The sequence below is a fragment of the Rousettus aegyptiacus genome, unplaced genomic scaffold (genome assembly GCF_014176215.1).
Source record: "Rousettus aegyptiacus isolate mRouAeg1 unplaced genomic scaffold, mRouAeg1.p scaffold_m13_p_16, whole genome shotgun sequence".
In the NCBI taxonomy this organism is placed as follows: Eukaryota; Metazoa; Chordata; class Mammalia; order Chiroptera; family Pteropodidae; genus Rousettus; species Rousettus aegyptiacus.
The window spans coordinates 15,158,204-15,176,264 of record NW_023416291.1 but is presented as its reverse complement, the minus strand read 5'-3'; the positions used below and the strand labels follow the sequence as shown (position 1 = coordinate 15,176,264).

Below are 18,061 nucleotides of genomic sequence, written 5' to 3'. Positions count from 1 at the left end.
TCAGAGTTTAAAAAAATTCACATGCTCTGTCATAAACATTTTCAACCCCATGACGATTCAAGAGGTTCAACGTGTAGACCAAAAGGCTGAATCTAAGAGAGTAAAGTGACCCGTGCCATATCATATGTGACAAGCAAATTGTGGAAATTGGAATGGAAACAATGTATTTTGACTTTGATTCTTGTGATTTCAATATTACACATTTTTCTTAAATTATTCCAGGTGTTGTAGCACTGAAGTAGGCTGCTTACTATGAAGGGTGAAAGATCAACTAAAAAAGTATATTTCTGAAACAGTGTCTCTCACCATATGTTTTTAACTGAAATTCTTACATCCTCAGAGCCTAATTTCTTTTATATTATAACCTGATAGTTTTGTGTTGATAGCTACTCAATATCATGGTTACTTTAAAAGTTGCAATCAATAGTTATATGTGCATAGTCATTACAACACAGCTACAGCTTACACTTAGCTATGGCAACCTTCTGTTGAAATGTGACAACCTTCTGTTTGAGATAGAATAGGAGCCTAGAAATAAAGATTTAAAAATATTTCAGTGCTGTGCGTGCCGATCCTCAGATCTCTGCTTTTGCCATGCTTCGGAACGCCTCCGAGCCGCCGTCTGTGATGGAGTCTGACGTTAGAGCAACAGCGTCGTTCAGGGCAGATGGTGCTCTCTTCGCTCTTCGATTCTATCTTAGGAAAAACTCATACATGAGAACCTGAAGATGTTGAGTTTACTCACGATCAGTTGTTGATTTGACCCCCTTTGTCGCCTCCCCGTATCGGCAGTGCCTTCATGTGTGGGCCTTTAGCGCCAGCTTCACTCACTCGCACAGCAAGCTTCTGCCCCTCCCTGCTGTGCTTGGGAAACGGAGCCGGCCGGCCCCGAGCACACAGACGTGAGCTAGAGAGACCTCAGAGAGCTTGCAGTCTAGTCCGCAGATCCAGCAGGAAGTAGGAGGCAGGTGGGAAGGTGACGTCTGCGTCAGGCAGGCCCAGGATCGCTTAGACTCCCATGGACACACTGAGCGGAAGTGGAAAGTGAAGAATCAGCGTCGTCTCAGCACAGCCGTCACTGTTACTTAAACGAATGTGATAACCACAAGCTGACTATTTTCTACTGAAATCCTTGCTGTCAGTGTGCTTGCTTGGTGAAAATTGATAGTAGTTGCCATTGTTTTTCATCAGTTGTTCGGAGTCAAAATGAGAACACATAAGCAGAAGTAAGCTAACAAACCAACAAAATGAAAGTTTTAACGTGGCTGGTCTGAGGAAACTCTGGCTGCCAATTCCCCCCGGGTCAATAATAATTTCCCTTTAAGTTGTTATTTTTTTTCAGGAACTTCTCTTTTAGTATTATAGTGACAACTTAGATTCCAAAGCACTGGAGGGTTGACAAAGCTCAGTCCCGTGCATTTTTATCTTTACATCTTTGTACAAACCTGTGTCTACAATGCAGTCTGAACAGATTTTATTATCCCCATTAAACAGAGGACTAAACCGAGGCTTAGGAATGCATTAAGAATAACCAATTCATTGTAGAGACTGGAACTTAACTCTAAATAATTATATTTCTACTACTTTTCACCTTTCTCCTTTAAATTCTAAATGAAGTCTTCAGAAAATGTAAATATGATCAGCACTTTATTCCAAGTTTAAAATGCCCATTTAAACTATGTCTAGATAGGTAGCTATCTGGGGAGATAAGTGCTCTTTAAATCGCCCACTCTTCCAAGCAACCTCATCTCAACTGAGAGTGAATTCAGGAGTTTTTTCCAGGTTTGGAATAGAAGATCATTTGGGAAAATAACTTTAAAGGTTGTGGATCACCAGTCAGTTTTGATTTTTCTTTTTTTTTTAAAACCAAACCATCTGGCAGTTGTGTCTTATTTCTTACTGCTGCCAATGGCTGGACCCACACACATTCAGACCTCACACAGAAATGCCGATGTCTGCACATTTCCACTATGAACAGCCGTTTTTCAGTCAAAGCAGAAAGAAACGAGGCTCTGCCTGTCTGTTGCAATAACATTAATATTATCTCTGTACAGGTGCTTTTAGAAGTACGAAGTTAAATGCAGAGCCCTGGAGATGCCTAGAAGCACGCATGAGAAAAGTATAGCCACTCATGGGAGACCTAAGAAGCTGAAAATTTGCAGGATAAACTTTTCACCATGACAAAGTATAGCAATGTCGCCTATTCCAATTTGAGACTGACAGCAGGAAATAATGACAATATGTTAGTGTAGGATGCATTTACGATGCAAAGAGAAGGAAGAGATATATATGCATACCTGGTCAGAATAAACCATGATATTATTAACTACCAATGTACCTTTGGGCTCGGGGAATGAAAAGGGTGAAGTCTGAGGGCAGTAAAGTCAGTCTGGCTGCATGTAAGCTAAGGAAAGGGAGATCTGAAGTAAACATTTATTACAGGCCCTTTGGGGGAAAAAAAAAACCCCACACACACATAACATACTAGTGGCCAGCATTTCTGATTTCAGAGAAGCAAAATGTCAGCTTTGCAACTGGAGTGGCATCTGCTGAGTGGAATGTGCTGAGTGAAACCGGCCTGAGCGCGCCCTCACAAAGGCCGCGGGTGGACGGCCGGACTAACCCTGGACACTGAGGAAAATGCTGGTGTCCAGTGGCCTGTTGACCCATTTCACTCTCATTCTCTCAACTGCTGTGAAGTGAGAAAAGGATTACACACACACGCGCGCGCACACACACACACACACACAATCTAAAACGTTTATTTAGGATTTTGATTTTTTAGAGCACTTTTTTAGATTCACAGCAAAACAGAAGAAAGCATAGAGATTTCCCATTTAGCCCCTACTCCCACTCGTGCGTAGTCACCCTCATTATCAGCTTTCCCCACCAGGCTGGTACATTACAATCCACGAACCTTTGTAACACATCACAGTCACCTAAAGCCCAGAGTTCATATTACAGTTCCTCTTGGTATTATACGTTCTATAGGTTTAGACATATGCAGTGACATTCGCCATTGCAGTATCATACGGAGCGTTTTCAGTGCCCTAAAATCCTCAGTGCTCTGCCCGTTCCTCCCTCCCCAGTCCCCGCCCTTGTGACCTGGCAACCACCGATCCTGTTACTCTCTCCCTAGTTTTGCCTGTTCCGGAACGTTGAAACCCTGCAGTGTGCAGCGTTTTTATATTGGCTTCTTTCACTTAGAAATATGCATTTGAGGCTCCTCCATGACTTTTCATGGCTTGGCAGTTAATTCCTTTTGAGCACTGAGTGATGACCCCATTGTCTGGATGAACCGGCTTGTTTATCCATTCATCCACTTAAGGACTTCTTCATTGCATCCAATTTTGGCCATTATGAATAAACCTGCTATAGACGTCCGAGTGCAGGTTTCTGTGTGGATGTAAGTTTTCAGCTCTTTTGGGTAAATACCAAGGAATTCAATGGCTGGATGACATGGTAAAAGTATACTTAGTTTTATAAGACACAATCCAACTGTCTTCAAAAATAGTTGTACCGTTTTTCATTTTCACCAGCGACGAATGGGAGTTCCCGTTGCCAGGCATCCTCACCAGTGTTAGGTGTTGTCGGTGTTCGGGGTTTGGGCTCTTCTAATAGGTATGTAGTGGCATCTCATGGTCGTTTTAGTTTGTGTTTTCCTGATGACATGTGATGTGGAGCATCTTTTCATGTGCTATGGTCCATTAAAGAAAGTTTTCTGTTCCTTTGGTAGGGGGTCTGTTAAGATCTTCATCCCATTTTTAAAATCAGGTTGCTGTTTTCTTATTGTTTTAAGAGTTCTTTATATAGTTTGAATAACAGTCTATTAGATATGTCGTTTGCAAATATTTTCTCCTAGTCTGTGGTTTAGCTTCTCATTCTCATGACATTTTCATTCACAGAGCAGAAATTTTTAATTTAAATGAAGTCCAGCTTTTTTTTTTTTTAATAGAATGTACCTTTGGTGTTATATCTAAAAAATCATTGCCATATCCAAGGCCATCTAGGTTTTTTTCCTGTGTTATCTTCTAGGAGTTTTATAGTTTGCATTTCACATTTAGGGTTATTATGCATTTTGAATTAATGTTTATGAAGGGAGTAAGGTCTGCTTCATCTTTTTGCATGTGGATGTCCAGTCGTTCCAGCACAGTTAATTGAAAAGACTAGTTTTCCCCATTGTTTTACCTTTGCTCCTCTGTCGGTTTACTATATGTACGGGGATCTATTTCTGGACTCTCTGTTCCGTTCCATTGATCCATTCGTTCTTCCACTAGTGCCATGCTGTCTTGGTTACTATGGCTCGATAGCAAGCCTTGAAGTTGAGTAGTGTTAGTCCCTCATCTTCTTCAATACTGTGTTGGCCATTCTGGGTCCCTTACCTCTACATGTAAACTTTAGAATTAGTTCGTTGATATCCATAAAATAAATAACTTGCTGGGATTTTGATTATGTTTGTATTGAATCTATAGATCAAGTTGGGAAGAACTGACATCTTGACAATATTGAGTCTTTCTGCAGGGAATGAGTGGAGGATTTCTCTTTGAAGAAAATTATGGTGGCGATCAGAGTCTGCAGTCTTGTACTTACCTAAAATTTGATGTCATGACCAAAAACTATATTATATTCATCTTGTTTTAAAAGAACAAACTGTATTTTTAGGAATGCGATTTTAGGATTTCGAGTATACACACTTAGTAAAGATTTCACTGCTATATAATTAACGTCTTTTTATTAGTCTTACAAATAGAACCAATATGCTGTAATTTCTAGATTAAAGGAGTTCGGGACTGGAGTCTGGAAATTAGGAAAAAGATTGGTCTTTATTTTGTACATTAACCAATATCAGTTTATTGCATTTTATAGTTGGATGAATTCTTTTTCCCTCTGCTATAAAGTGGAGATGCAAGATCAGTCACACATTAAGTAATTTATTCAACATCTGTTGATTGCCAACTATATATCAAGAACTATGATAAACATGCAGAGATGAATAAGACAGGGCCTGTCTCTTATAGGAGCTCATTGTTAAATGAAGTCAAGAGTAAGCAGATAAACAATAACATGAATGCTAATTGAAACGCAACTATAGTTTCCTGGAAATAGGGGAGAAAGAAAACTGCCTTAGGGAATTGACATTTGACTTGTGTCTTGAGTACCCTTTGAATAATCTTAACAATTCTCTCCAGAAAAAATAAAGCAAGGCTTACTCTGTCTTCAAGTAGCTCCCAAACCATCTCCCCAAATAACTGAGATTTGCTTACAACTGGCTAGAGCTTCAGTAATAATATAATTTTTGTTTGTTTTTCAGTGTACACAGTTTTCTTATGGAAGTCTGTAGCAGAATATCTGTAGCACAAATGCGATTCTCCCCATTCTACGTGTGAGAAAGCTGGGCACCAAGAGGTAGGTAACTTGTACCAGGGCCTGCTCAGTGATGCAGCCTGGATTAGAACCTTCGCTTCCTTCTGATTCCCCAAAATGAAATCTTTCCTCTTCTTTAATTTTGATTACCTAAATAGTAAATCCGACAGCAGCATTTCATTAAGCTTCCTGTTTAAAATGAAACATTTTTCATCGGTACTGCTATTGAAGAGACGAATGTTTATTGTGCCCAGGTATCCATTAGCTAAAAGGAACTTGAGAAGTACTCTCCCAGGCAAGCTTCGTGTTCCATCCAACCCAATATTGTGTTGACATCAGAGGCCTCGAGGGATTTGCCAGGAAAGGACATAGTTTTCCTCCCTGACATTAACCTTAAAGGTTAGGTGTACTCTCAGTAGCCATTTATAGCTCTGACATTCATAAATTTGGTCAAAACCTTCATGAATCCATTTATATTCCTTGCCTGTACCTCTTTTGTGGTAATGAGCTCCATACATTTATTATTTTCTGAGTAAAGTAATACTCCCTTTTATTTGTCCTTAACTCTCTCGATTTGAAGGCATCCTCATCTAGTGAGGAACTGAGAATTATGATAATAACGGCTTGTGTTTACTTTATACATGATCTGAAAAATTCTCTAGGTTTATTTTATTTTTTTTTGTAAACAAGAGTAAATAAAATTGTACATTATATTTCTATTACAGAGGGACCAATATTTAATTTAAAGATTAGGATTCTATCTTCTGGCATATTTTATGCACATTTTGTGATGGTATTTGTAGTATATATTGCATGTAATACCAGATTTGCTTCGATCTGGCCCTAGAGAAGCTTGAGGTAACTTTTGTTCTAATCTATAACCACTGTTAGAGAGTAGTCATACAGCATATTATATTAATTATGTTAGATTATATATATTTATTATTTATTATAACATATATTATAAAACATCATAAAGTAGTAGAAGAAGGCTGGCCTCACTGTCAAGAATATAATGTTCTAAAGCCATCCCTGTACTGTAGTTTCCAAGTTTATAAAATTAGGGTTGAATTAATAATTTTTAAGGTCCCTTCATACTTTAAAATTCTGAGTTTCTGGTTTCCTCATCCATTCACTTGGTGATTTAACTGAACAAACTCAGTTTTAGCCTCCCTAATCCCCAACAGCCCTCCTCCAATTCCATCATGATTCATTTGCTCTCAATATTGTTGAAGGATTTTAGGTGGATCACATATACTGTTTACTTTTATCCGTATTTCCTATTTCCCACCTCAGAGATCTCTAGTAAATAAAAAAAATTATAATATCCCCACCTCACCCCCTTACAGAAATGATAACCTTTCTCACTGGTATTCTTAAGTGATGGGTTTATTTTGGGTTTCCCAAGCTTGTCCAGTTTGGAGGTAGGTCTTGAAGGTGTCCTTCAAATGTCTTCTGTTCTAGGTGGTCACCCTTATAACTGATCAGTATCATCCTTTCGGTATCATTATTAATAAGGGTGAATATTGCCTAAAGGCTCTCCATTTGCATCTTTGAGTCGGCTAAAAATCCTAAGGCCATCGATATCCATCCCAATTACATTTATTTGTTGACTTTGGTTAATTTTTTTTTTTTAACATTGGCTACTTATTGATTTTGACATAAGGAGTAAATATTTGGAAAGAAGTACTTTCTTTGTCCTTTTTTTTTTTCAAATAGCAAATGAAGTTTTGTAAAGTTCTCGGTCATTTAAATATAGCATCACTCTGCTCAGCAAATGAATACTCATCACACATCCATTTGTAACCAGGTCTTCGGCTCTTCTACCCAGAGGCCACGATTCATGGTGGAAGCACATGAACTCACAGGGCCAACGATCTCATCTGTAAAACGGAGCCTATGACACGTCACGGGATTGTGCTGGGGGCTACACAAGGAGTGCATAGCGCACCCCTGACACACAGAGGGTAGTTAGGTTTATGAGTGTTAGTTTCCTCCCTATTGCTTTCTAGTTTTCTAATTAAGCTAGTTCTCCAACGATGCAAACGGGAATGAACCACAGTACAGAAGAATAAGAAAGCATCAGGTCACAAATAGAGAAATGCTGTGGTCTGTGAAAACATAAGCAAATTTAGTATGTCTCAGAAAGTGACCAGACTGATGGTCACTGTTTTCAGAAAAGTTGCTTTTTTTTTTATTTGGTCAGATTGGCGCTGGTCATCATCAGTTGCTATGCTCTTCTTCCTTTGCTGTGTGACTCGTATTAACAGCAACAGTCAGGGTCTTCCTCTTAGACAGTCTACTTTATTAGGCTGTAAAGCTCTATCTGCCCAGGTTTGAAATCGGGGCCCAAGATTCTTAAATTATTTTCCTTGACGGTTGAGTACTTCTCCCAGCCTCTTCGTGCTGTTGGGGAGTTGCTGTCATGAATAGGTTGATTTCTACCACCTGCCCTAGGATAGCCCTTTAAGGACTTCTTTTTTTTTTCCTATTCACTACTCAGTACCTGTATCCTTTCTCTGTATCACTGAATGAAGAAACAAGGGGGCAGGAAAGAGGAAGAAAAGATAGTACAAATCCCGGAAACATCCTTTGAAATTTCTAATTTTACTTGGGGTAATCTTTTTTAAAATTAACTTTTTTAGGTATCTCTAAAATAAAACAACAATTAAAAAATCTTATTACAAAAGAATGAATGCCTTCAATTGAGAAGAAACATGCTGGGTATTCATAAAGATATGTTAATGCTATAGGATTCATGAAGTTGATTTTTTAAAAAGTGCAAATCCCCCTCCGAGGTGCCTAATAGATGGCCCTTGGTGGACACTGGGGCTTATAATAATGAATGAAATGCAGATTTTGCCTTCATTCCATTTAGAGTCCGAGCAAGGATGCCAGGCATATACTTATATGTATAAATAAATATAATATCAAGCAGAGTAGCAAGATAAATGTTTATGTGATGCAGATAAAATGCTGTGGGAATGCGATAGAAAGGGAAACGCCTTTGGATAGGAGGATTCGGGAGGCGAGGGGAGTTTAAAACTGAGCCCCACAAAGCGATAGGACTAGACTGGTAAGCTGTGGGCAGAGTCTGGTACCAGAAAAAACCAATTGAGCAAGGGACCGAGATGCAAAGTTGGGGAAAGGCAATGAGCTTTGTTTAGAAGGATCTGAGGATCTTGAGAGGAGGATGTAGTGGAAATTAGTGTAGCTAAGCTGCCCAATTTTTCTTTGGACCTTCCTCCTTGTCACTTCTCAGGAACGTCGTTGTCTTACCTAATAAGCATGGTGTCAGTACTTGAGGGTCTCATTCTAATTTGGAGAAAACAGAGTTTTTTCTGAAGCCATATTGTGATCTGCCAATTTTAATATAACTTGGTAGATAGCAAGACGATTGCTCAAAACACTTCTGAAAATTCCTTTCTGGGGTATTAAAAAAAAAAAAAAGTGGGCTTCGTGGTTATCAAGAGGGAGCTGGGAGGTTTGGGGGGGGGTACTGCTGGTGACGATGTTTGTTTTGTTTTGTTTTTAAAGCAAATACCTCATGCTCAGCAAACAGACTACCTAAGTTTGAATCCTGGTTTCCACACGGCATGCCTCAGTTTCCTCAGCTCTAAAATGGGAATAATAATAGAACCTATTAAGCATACTTTAAAAAACCGAAGGATCTGTTATTTCATAGCTCGAGAAATCCGGGGGGAGGGCAGTTGTAAGTCTAACTCAGCAGTTAATACCGTCACTGGGGACCCAGTTTCTATCTTTTGTCTCTGTCATGCTTAGCAAATTGGTTTGGTACGTAGGCTTCTCAACTAATGGTCCCAAGATGATTGACTGCGGCAGTTACTGTGGTGCCGTGACCCTTTCCTCCTGGCGCTTATTTTGACTAGTGAGGGAAATCTTCCCCGGAAATCCCCAGCCTACCTCCCATTTCTCCTGGTTTACAGTTTCTCAAGGTAGAATACACCTACTTGAATCGATGGCAGGCAAAAGCCATTACTGACAGAGACCAATCATGATTGCTTACTGGGGTTGGGGAAGGAATCGGCTTCTGCCAACAGAATAGCAGCCTCTCTTCCTTTGTATTATTCTGAGGATTATGTGAAAAGATTCATAAAAATACTTAGCAAAGTGCCCGACACATGATAAACCCGCAATACAACTTAGTGGTTGTTGTAATTTTTATTCATATTAGTATTTAATATCTTTGTTAATGAACTTTTTTTCTGAATGACGTGGGGAGAATCACCCTTCCCTTTATAGCTGGTTTTGACTTAACAGGATCGTAACTCTGATATTCTCTCAAAGATGCAAATACAAATTCATCTGTTTCCCAACATACCTAGAATGGCAATGCTTTTATTTCTTCAAGGCACATATTCTTCATGTATGTACTCTATAGGTTCAGAAAGTCTGAGCCATGTGGATGATAGTCATCTGCTACTTATTACCTGGGTAACCTTGGACAAGTTAGTCATTCTGTATCTTCATTGCCTCATCTTTAAATAAGTATGATCTTGGTTTCTACTTCATGAGCTTCTTATGAACATTGAGTTAATTTATTTAAAGTAGCTCTTAAAGAGTGCTTAGTACATTATAAGCACTCAATAAATGTTAGCCATATGAAAGCCAGACATCCAAGAACTCTGACCTAGATTTTTAACCCGCTTCTGGAAGCAACTTGAGCAATAACATCATTGTTGGCTTAGATTAATACTTAATGCCAGGTAGATTTTGGACTAACCGCACTATATCCTACTGAGAGCACAGAGAAAAGAGAATGGTTATAACAAATGAATTTATTTTCATAGCAACTTGATAAAAGTATAAACACAGCTATTTTCATTCTAAATACTGGCAGCAAACAACAAAACAGCCGTCTACTATATTTAGAGAAATAGATTTCTTTTTCTCACACGGCAGAACGGTGGAGCTGCCCACTGATTTCTGAGATGCTTCACAGCTCCAGGAACATGTCCATATTCACAGCAGGAGGAAGGGGAAGGAACAGCAAAGAAACATTCATTTTTTATATCAGGAGAACAACCAGTTTCCCAGAATCCCCCAACAAAATTCTGTGTATGTCCTAGTAGGACTAACAGGCAGCACACCCAAGCAAGCTTCAGAAAGAGTTGGGAAAGTGAGTCTTTTGCTTTTGCCAGCTCCAAAGTCAGAGGCAGAACCAGGGAGATACTAGTTTTAAACATAAGCACCCTAAATTAATGCTTTTCATTTTCACGAACCCCAAGGCAGAGAAAGCAACAGCGAACACGGTCGGGTGGAAGTAGCACTGCTCTGTCGCAGTGGCCTGTCAGGTGCTAGCAAACGATTTCTCTTTTCTAATTTGTACAGCTGTTTGAAGGAGAAAAAAACAATCCATTTAGTTTTACCATGTGAGTTCTCCAAGTGTCTCTTTGATTTTCCATAATTTACTATATAAACAGAAGAAGGCAAAGCCTGCTATTTGGCAGGTGTGAGAAAAGCCCTAAAATAAATTTTATTTTAAGTATGAAATATCCTCTTTGTTCGAGTCCTCCCTATGATCTGGGAAGTCGAAAGGAACCCTTCCCACATGCACCAGGCTGGGCTCACTTGGCTTTCCTAGAAGTGGTCCATTTCCCATCTCGTATTATTTATAACCTTCTCTTAGGGAAGAAAATGGGCTGTACGAGGAAGTCATATTAAGATAGAAAGGAGATTTAGGCTGCCTCAGTAGTAAAAGATAAAGATGTAATTCAAATTCATTTGGTCAAAAAGATAATGCAGATAAATCCCAGTAAACAGGAGCCAAATGCTCTGGCACAGGAAACAGACAGACAGTGGACTTGGCGGTCAGCCCCTGGGGCCACTCGCCTTTGCTTAGGGTTTGCTTCTGAGCAGCTGCAAGCACCTGCTGAAAGGCTCTGCCCCAACGCTGTGTGTGCCCGAGAGCTGCTGAATGAAACCGCTGAGGGAGTAGGGACAGGCACAGAGGACTTCACCAGGGTGAAGAAGCCGACGGTCTAGAAGCAAGCCCTTGAGGCTTCAAGAGCTACCCAGCCAAAAACAGCCTAGGGCCACAGCGCTCAGAGAAATTTTTCAAATATGCCCTTTGGTTTTAGAAAGAAAATCCAGAATTCCTTTGTCCTTCTTAGTAGTGAAACATCATTTTAAACTAGAAAATATCTTTATTTAGAAATAACTGGAAGAATACTATTGACACTACCTGGGCTGTCTGTGGCATTTTCTGGAGCAGCGTAATATATTCTGTGGTTCAGATCAATTCATTAAACATTGGCTGAGTGTATGTTATAAGCCCTACCAGTTTCTGAGTTTAATAAGATAAAAAAGACAAGGTAAAACCCCAGAGGGGCTTACCACTATAACTGGGGGTGATTTTCTCCTCCAGAGGACATTTGGCAATGTCTGGAGATATTTTTGGTTGTCACAATTTGAAGAGATACTACTACAATCTGGTGTGTAGAGGCCAAGCTCCTATGACATGTAGGATAACCATCCACAACAAAGAATTAGCTGACCCAAAATACCAGTCGTGCTGAGCTTGAGAAACTGCACCATTTGGAAGGTACATGGGAAAACAAACAAACAAACAAAAAATGTACAATTGTAGAAGTGTGTATACGTAAAGAAGTATCTTAAAGACAGGACTTGTAAATTCTACCTACAGGAAGTGTACAAAAGTGATGTCAGGTCTTCGGTGAGTTCTGAAGACTTGTGAGTTCACCAAAAGACAGGGGTGAGCGGAACCTCCTTAAGGGTTTGGCTACGTAAGGAAGAGAAGATAGATAGGTAGAAGCATATCTCAAACCAGAAAGACTTCAGATTGCAAGATGTAAGAGGAAGGAAGTGCTGGGAAATGATTCAGAGGGGTAGACAATATCAAATTTTCACCAGCTCTGGAAGCCTGTAACGAAGCTTGAACTCAGTTCTGTAACTGATGGGGAACGATTGGAGAACTACAAGCAAATGAATGATATAACCAAAATTTCAGGTAATAAGTAGCTATTACATTCTGAAGTAAATTGAAAATCAAAAGTGGCCCAGTTAACCTAGCCATTAGCATTCTACCAATTCTCTCTCTCTTGGTCACTTGCTCACACGTGCATGCATGCACACACACAATCTTTGATGATATAGCCCCAGGATCATCTGTACTCTTGTACTCTTCCTTTATGAACAGAAGATTGATGATCAATGAAGAAGTCTGGTCTGGGTGGGAAAGCCCAGCCTGGAAGGGTCTCATCACTTGGGAGAATGTGGCGGTATTGAGAGCTTAAAGATCCCCATGCAGCCATAAGAAGAGAGACAAGTTTAGCAGGAAAGAGACCATGAGAACAATGAAGGATGGGAGATTATGGCTAGAGAGTGGAACATTGGAATTTAAGGATCCTGACATAGAGCAGATCCAGTTCTATATCAGGAGAACAACCAGTTTCCCAGAATCCCCCACATATTTTATTTTCTGGGAGTAATTTATACAATTTTGGAGGTATCGTCAAGGTTTTCAGGTCATTGAGTTCTTGGTTAATGTCCTACTAGCTGGAAGAGGAAATTAATGCCTACTTATTATAGGAAGCAATTCCTTATGATTTTTCCTCTCTTTTGCTTGTTGCACCGAGGTGAATCCCTCATTCATAATCTCATAGTGCATTCTTCTTCTCCATTTCCTGCCTTCATTCTAATCCCTTTGACTCCTTAACACTGGACTCATCCGTCCCGCCTCTCTCCTTCGACCTGATAATGTGCAGTTTCTCTTTCCCTCCACCTCTGGGATCTTTTAGTCATAATTCGACTATGCTTTTCGGGGTCTTACAGGATATTTGCCTCTAAGAGTGTACAGTGAGCCCTGACTATTATCAGTGTCCCTGTGGGGTTCATCTTATAGCACCCACACTTTCTTTTTTCAATGGCCACCTCACGAGTGAGATGCCATTGAAGTACATGTTACTCACCTCCTTGGAGAAATCCTTGACGGTCATCATTGAATTTATTACAGCTTCCCAGGATTTTAACTATACTGTCACTGTTTATGGGATGTCACCATTGATGGGAACAAGGAGAGGAGGGGAACAAAATCTCAGAATAGTCGGTATTGCTACTTTAGAATAAGCAATTGTTTTTTGGGGGAAAGAGTGTATAACTACTGACCAAAATGGGGGGCGGGGAGAAAGTGCACTTAGAGTAGAGAAAATTTAGAATTTTGGGGAAAGAATCTCATGCCTTTTAGGGCATGATGTTTTTGTATTTTCAAGCAGAGAACATTGAACTGTTCTGGTGATTTAGATAGTCACTAGTCAGAATAATTTGAATGTCACTTTCTGAGATTAACAGTCCAGTTTTTCTTCTACCTTGGGTTGGAGTTCACAGGTGAAGGCTGTAGGTTCCCAAGATGTGTTATTTTTACAGTGAGCATAAACCCAGCAGCTTCCAAGTCAGGAAAACACAATTCTATGGAGTTTACCATTGCTAGTGAAATCAGTGTTCTATGTGATAATTCTTATTATTACTGATGAGTGAAAACTATCTAAATATGTTAAAAGATATTGAGAAAATTGTTTTCTTCTATTGAACAATTATTATTGATTAATTATACAAATATAAATATTTGTATAATTAATTTTATTATTTTATTATTTAAAAATTTTTGATGAATACATTAAACTTTTTTTCATAAAACAGATTATGCCAATCCAATGCCTTTTGCTTGGTAAGTCCTTTCCTTGATGTTGAGCATAACCCTCTAATCCCAGCTGTCACTTATGACAGACTAGGACTTCCAGACCCACAAATGCAGATCCTGCAGGTCGCATATCCCAGAGATGGAGAATTATGATTTCTCTCCAGGGAAGACATGCACCCCATTATATCATCTCATGCTCTGAGAAAGTCTCCCCTTTCCAGACTTACTGAGCACCCTTTGATCATGCAGCATCTTTATCTATGACCTCCAAGTAGGGTCATTGTTATAACAGCCGAAAGAAAGCTTTCAGGAATGAATGAGTGCACAGAGAAGTCAGGTAGCATGTGCTGTCCAGCACAGTGATCACTTCTGGCAATGCTGATAGAGGGACTTCTTCTGCAGTCCATTGATTTCAGTGTCAAGCAGATAAGAAGTAGCATATTGATGAGCCTTTGTCATTACTTTGCCAAAGGTGTCTTTTCAGGTAAAAGACCAATAGACAAAACCAACTTAAGACAGGCCATCACATCAATTTTCTTGGTGCTGAAGGAAAGAGAATGAACTGTGATATTTAAACTAATCGATGCTTATAAAGATACTCTTAAACTCTTACAATATTTGTTTTGATTTAAAAAAAAAAAAAAAAAAGAAGAGTTATCTACAAAAAGGATAAAGAGAAATGGAGGTCCAAGTAAAAGATTTCCATTCACAGGGATAGTGAAGTTACAGTGGGGACTCTTTTTTAATGTTGACCTATATTAAAGGTTTACCTCTATAGCATGACGCTGTAAAATGCCTTGTGCAATTTATTTTAAATCTCAGAATTGGCTCCTAGAACTCACAGCTGAGAGCAAAGGCCACTATGTATTCCGCATTCTAAATTCGGAGAGAACTTCACTCTGGGGTGCCTGTCACCTCACCACGGGGCTTACTGAAAAGTGTTATTTGGGCAAAATAAGAGATAAATAGCTCTAGTTTCACTGTCCACTCATCCTCTCTTTGTACAAAGAAGACTGGAAAAGGGGCAGGAGATGGCTTTTAAAGATCCTAACCAAATGGCCCTTATTTCCCTAAAGGAAAGAGAAACAGGCACTTATTAGTTTCTTCTCTGAAACCAAAAGGAGTAGGAGATAAAAAAAGATTTCCTCATAAAGTTCACAGGGTCAGCAAGACATGGACATTCTTCCCCACTTGATGTGTCCAGAGTAGCAGGGCTTGCAGCCTTGCTCTGGTCTTGAACAGGCAGGAGTCCTGAGGAAAGATGGTGGGATAATAAAGCTAGATGGAGGAGGCTGAGTCATGAGACTCTTGAGAGTTTCATGATTTCCAAGAAAGGGCTGGGAAAGGATGCAGAGTATAGATGAGATGGGGAGGGGTGGCTGTAAGCTGACCGGGGGTTACTGCAGGCTGGAATGTGATATGGTGGCCAGGTGAAGCTCAACTTTTGAAGATGCATTCAGATTTCTCAAGAAAATAACTTGGAGTTGAATCCAATGCCTGCAGGGTTTTGGGACCTCTTCTCCCCCACTTCTCCTTCATAGATCACAGCTCAATTAGTGGAGCTGTCCACAGAAAAGTAATAGCAAGTTTTGCACTACTAATGTGTGATTGCTCGTATAAAGGAAAATAGTTGAGCCAACGAAGAAGAGGGATGTTTGTCATGCATTGGCATGTCAGGAGATGGGCCTCCCTCCTCCCTCTCCCCACATTAACACCAGAGGGAAAGCAGAAGGAAGGAGCAGAGCAGGGCTCTGGACCCAAAAGTCTAGTGGCCTTCACAGCTACCACCGAGTCAAGGTCAGCATGCCTCTGCGGATCTGACCTCTGACTGTAGACACAAGAGGGAGCCCTGGTCCAATTGATTGAAGCAACCCAACATGCTATCCACAGAACTGTGAACGAAATATTTTTGTTGGTGCCAGTAAGTTTTAGGGGAGTTTGCTGTGCAGCAAAAGCAATCTGATACATTATTATATAATGTTTGGAAATTATAAAGAACTTTTAAAAATAAAATCATCTCATGGCCCCATCACCCTAAAACATCTCTGTATTTTAGAATTAGTTTATTATTTACCCTTAGCCTGAAATTTCATTCGGATATGTTATTCTTATAATTTCTGATCAAACTTTCTCGCATGTGTGTGCAGGCATGCAGAAATCATTTTAAAGACTGGCATCATTGAGCAATTGCTTGTGTTGGGTCAGCTTCCACACCAGTGCTTCAGCTTCACGAGGATTCAATCGAATTTTCACAGCTTAGCCATGTCCTTGGTCAGATCAGAGGCCCAGTCAGAGAAAGTGGTACTGGCGGCGGCGGCAGCACTAGCTGAAGCAGAAGAGAGCACCTTGGCTAACCTTGCTGGTCACTGACATCAGTCTTCACCCTGAAGAATGTTGTCTTCTACCGTGATTCTTTTGGTCCAATCTCATTTTATGGGGAAAATATGCATTTTATTTTCCTTGTTTTTGACATTAAATTCTTAACAAATAAACGTTTTAAGAGATGGCCAATTTCTCCTCCTCCCCCACCCTAATGATATGCTCTTAACTTTTTAAAAACTCTTTTCCAAATGGTTAGTAATTAGGCAGTTCATTAAATCAGACCAAGGTAAGAGATCCGATTGGCATGATCCCCGAAATAGCTACAGACCCAGGAATCTGGAGATCTAAAGTTTGTTACCGACACCATCACTGATTAGTGGAACACTAGAACAAATCACTTCACCCCGTGTGCTTCGGTTGTCACTACCTTTAAAGTGAGAAAAATGAGTCTTAACTGTCTCAGGGTGAGAGCGAGGTAAAGAGGATGGCACGGAGAGAATTCACCTGCCTCCAGACAGAACAGGGAGTGTGGATGTGTGTGAGCTTGGGAGGTAGTCGGTGCCCAGGTGTCTTGCGGCATCCAAGAGGGGCAGGGTGTGAACTCACACCCAGGAAATCAGGTGTTGTCACACGCATCTCCTTCTTCTTTCCTTCCTTCTCATTCAAAATAATACTGTGGTAGGTCGCTCTAAATAGTACTCAAGAGAAGGCTGAGACTCAGAAGGGTGGCAGTGGAAGAATTAGGAAAGATCAAGAGCAAAGATGTATCATTAAAGACCAAGGCTAAGGGCATCCGCACCTTTGTATTCCCAGTTCTTAGGTACAGATGCGGAAGTTGGACAGTGAAGAGGGCTGATATTACAGAAAGGTGATTCATTTGAAATGCGGTGGAGGAGAGAGCTCTACGACTCTCCTGAACCACCAGAAAGACGAACAAATGGGTAATACAGTAAATTAAGCTTGAAACATCACTGGAGGCGAAAATGGCAAAATTGAAGCTCTCCTATTTTGGTCACATTGTGAGAAGGGAGGGTTCTTTGGAAAAGACAATAATTTTGGAAAAAATAGAAGGCGGTAGGAAAAGAGGAAGACCAAGTGTAAGATAGATTGACTCCAGAAGTGCAATTGCTGACTCAAAAGGTATATCCATTTTAAATTTTCTGAGTATCCTCCACACTGTTCTCCACGGTAGCTGTACCAATTTACAATCCCACCGGCAGTATGAGGGTTCTCTTTTTTCCAAGTCCTCACCAATACTTGTTCTTTGATTTACTGATGATGGCCAGTCTGACGGGTGTGAGATGATATCTCATTGTGGTTTTGCATTTCTCTGATGATAAGTGACCAAGAGCATCTTTTCATATCTCTAGCAACCATCTGTATTTCCTCTTTGGAGAAGTCTCTATTCAGGTGTTCTGCCCATTTTTTAATTGGATTTGTTGTTGTTGTTGCTGCTGCTGAGTTATACGAGTTCTTTATATATTTTGGGTATTTAACCCCTTGTCAGATGTGAAACTTAAGAAATCTTTAGAAAATTCTTTCTCACCAATTCTACAGCTCTACTGCCCACTCCCCATTCTGATCTTTCTCAAGCACTCCCGTGTTCCTGGCCCTACGTCACTCCTCGTGGTCTTGGAGGGCCTCAAAGAGTTAATATGTTCCTTGACCTCTTCACTTAGTTGGCTGGCAGGGAAG

General features: G+C 40.1%; 1 long non-coding RNA gene across 2 annotated transcripts in view; it reads left to right on the top strand.

Annotated features, from left to right (window-relative positions):
• LOC118612423 overlaps nt 1-18,061 on the top strand; it is a 192,156-nt gene that overhangs the window by 137,799 nt on the left and 36,296 nt on the right. For both annotated transcript variants that reach the window (XR_004954865.1, XR_004954864.1), the window contains exon 3: nt 5,312-5,406. This is a non-coding gene — a long non-coding RNA (uncharacterized LOC118612423). The remainder of the gene's footprint in view (nt 1-5,311; nt 5,407-18,061) is intronic.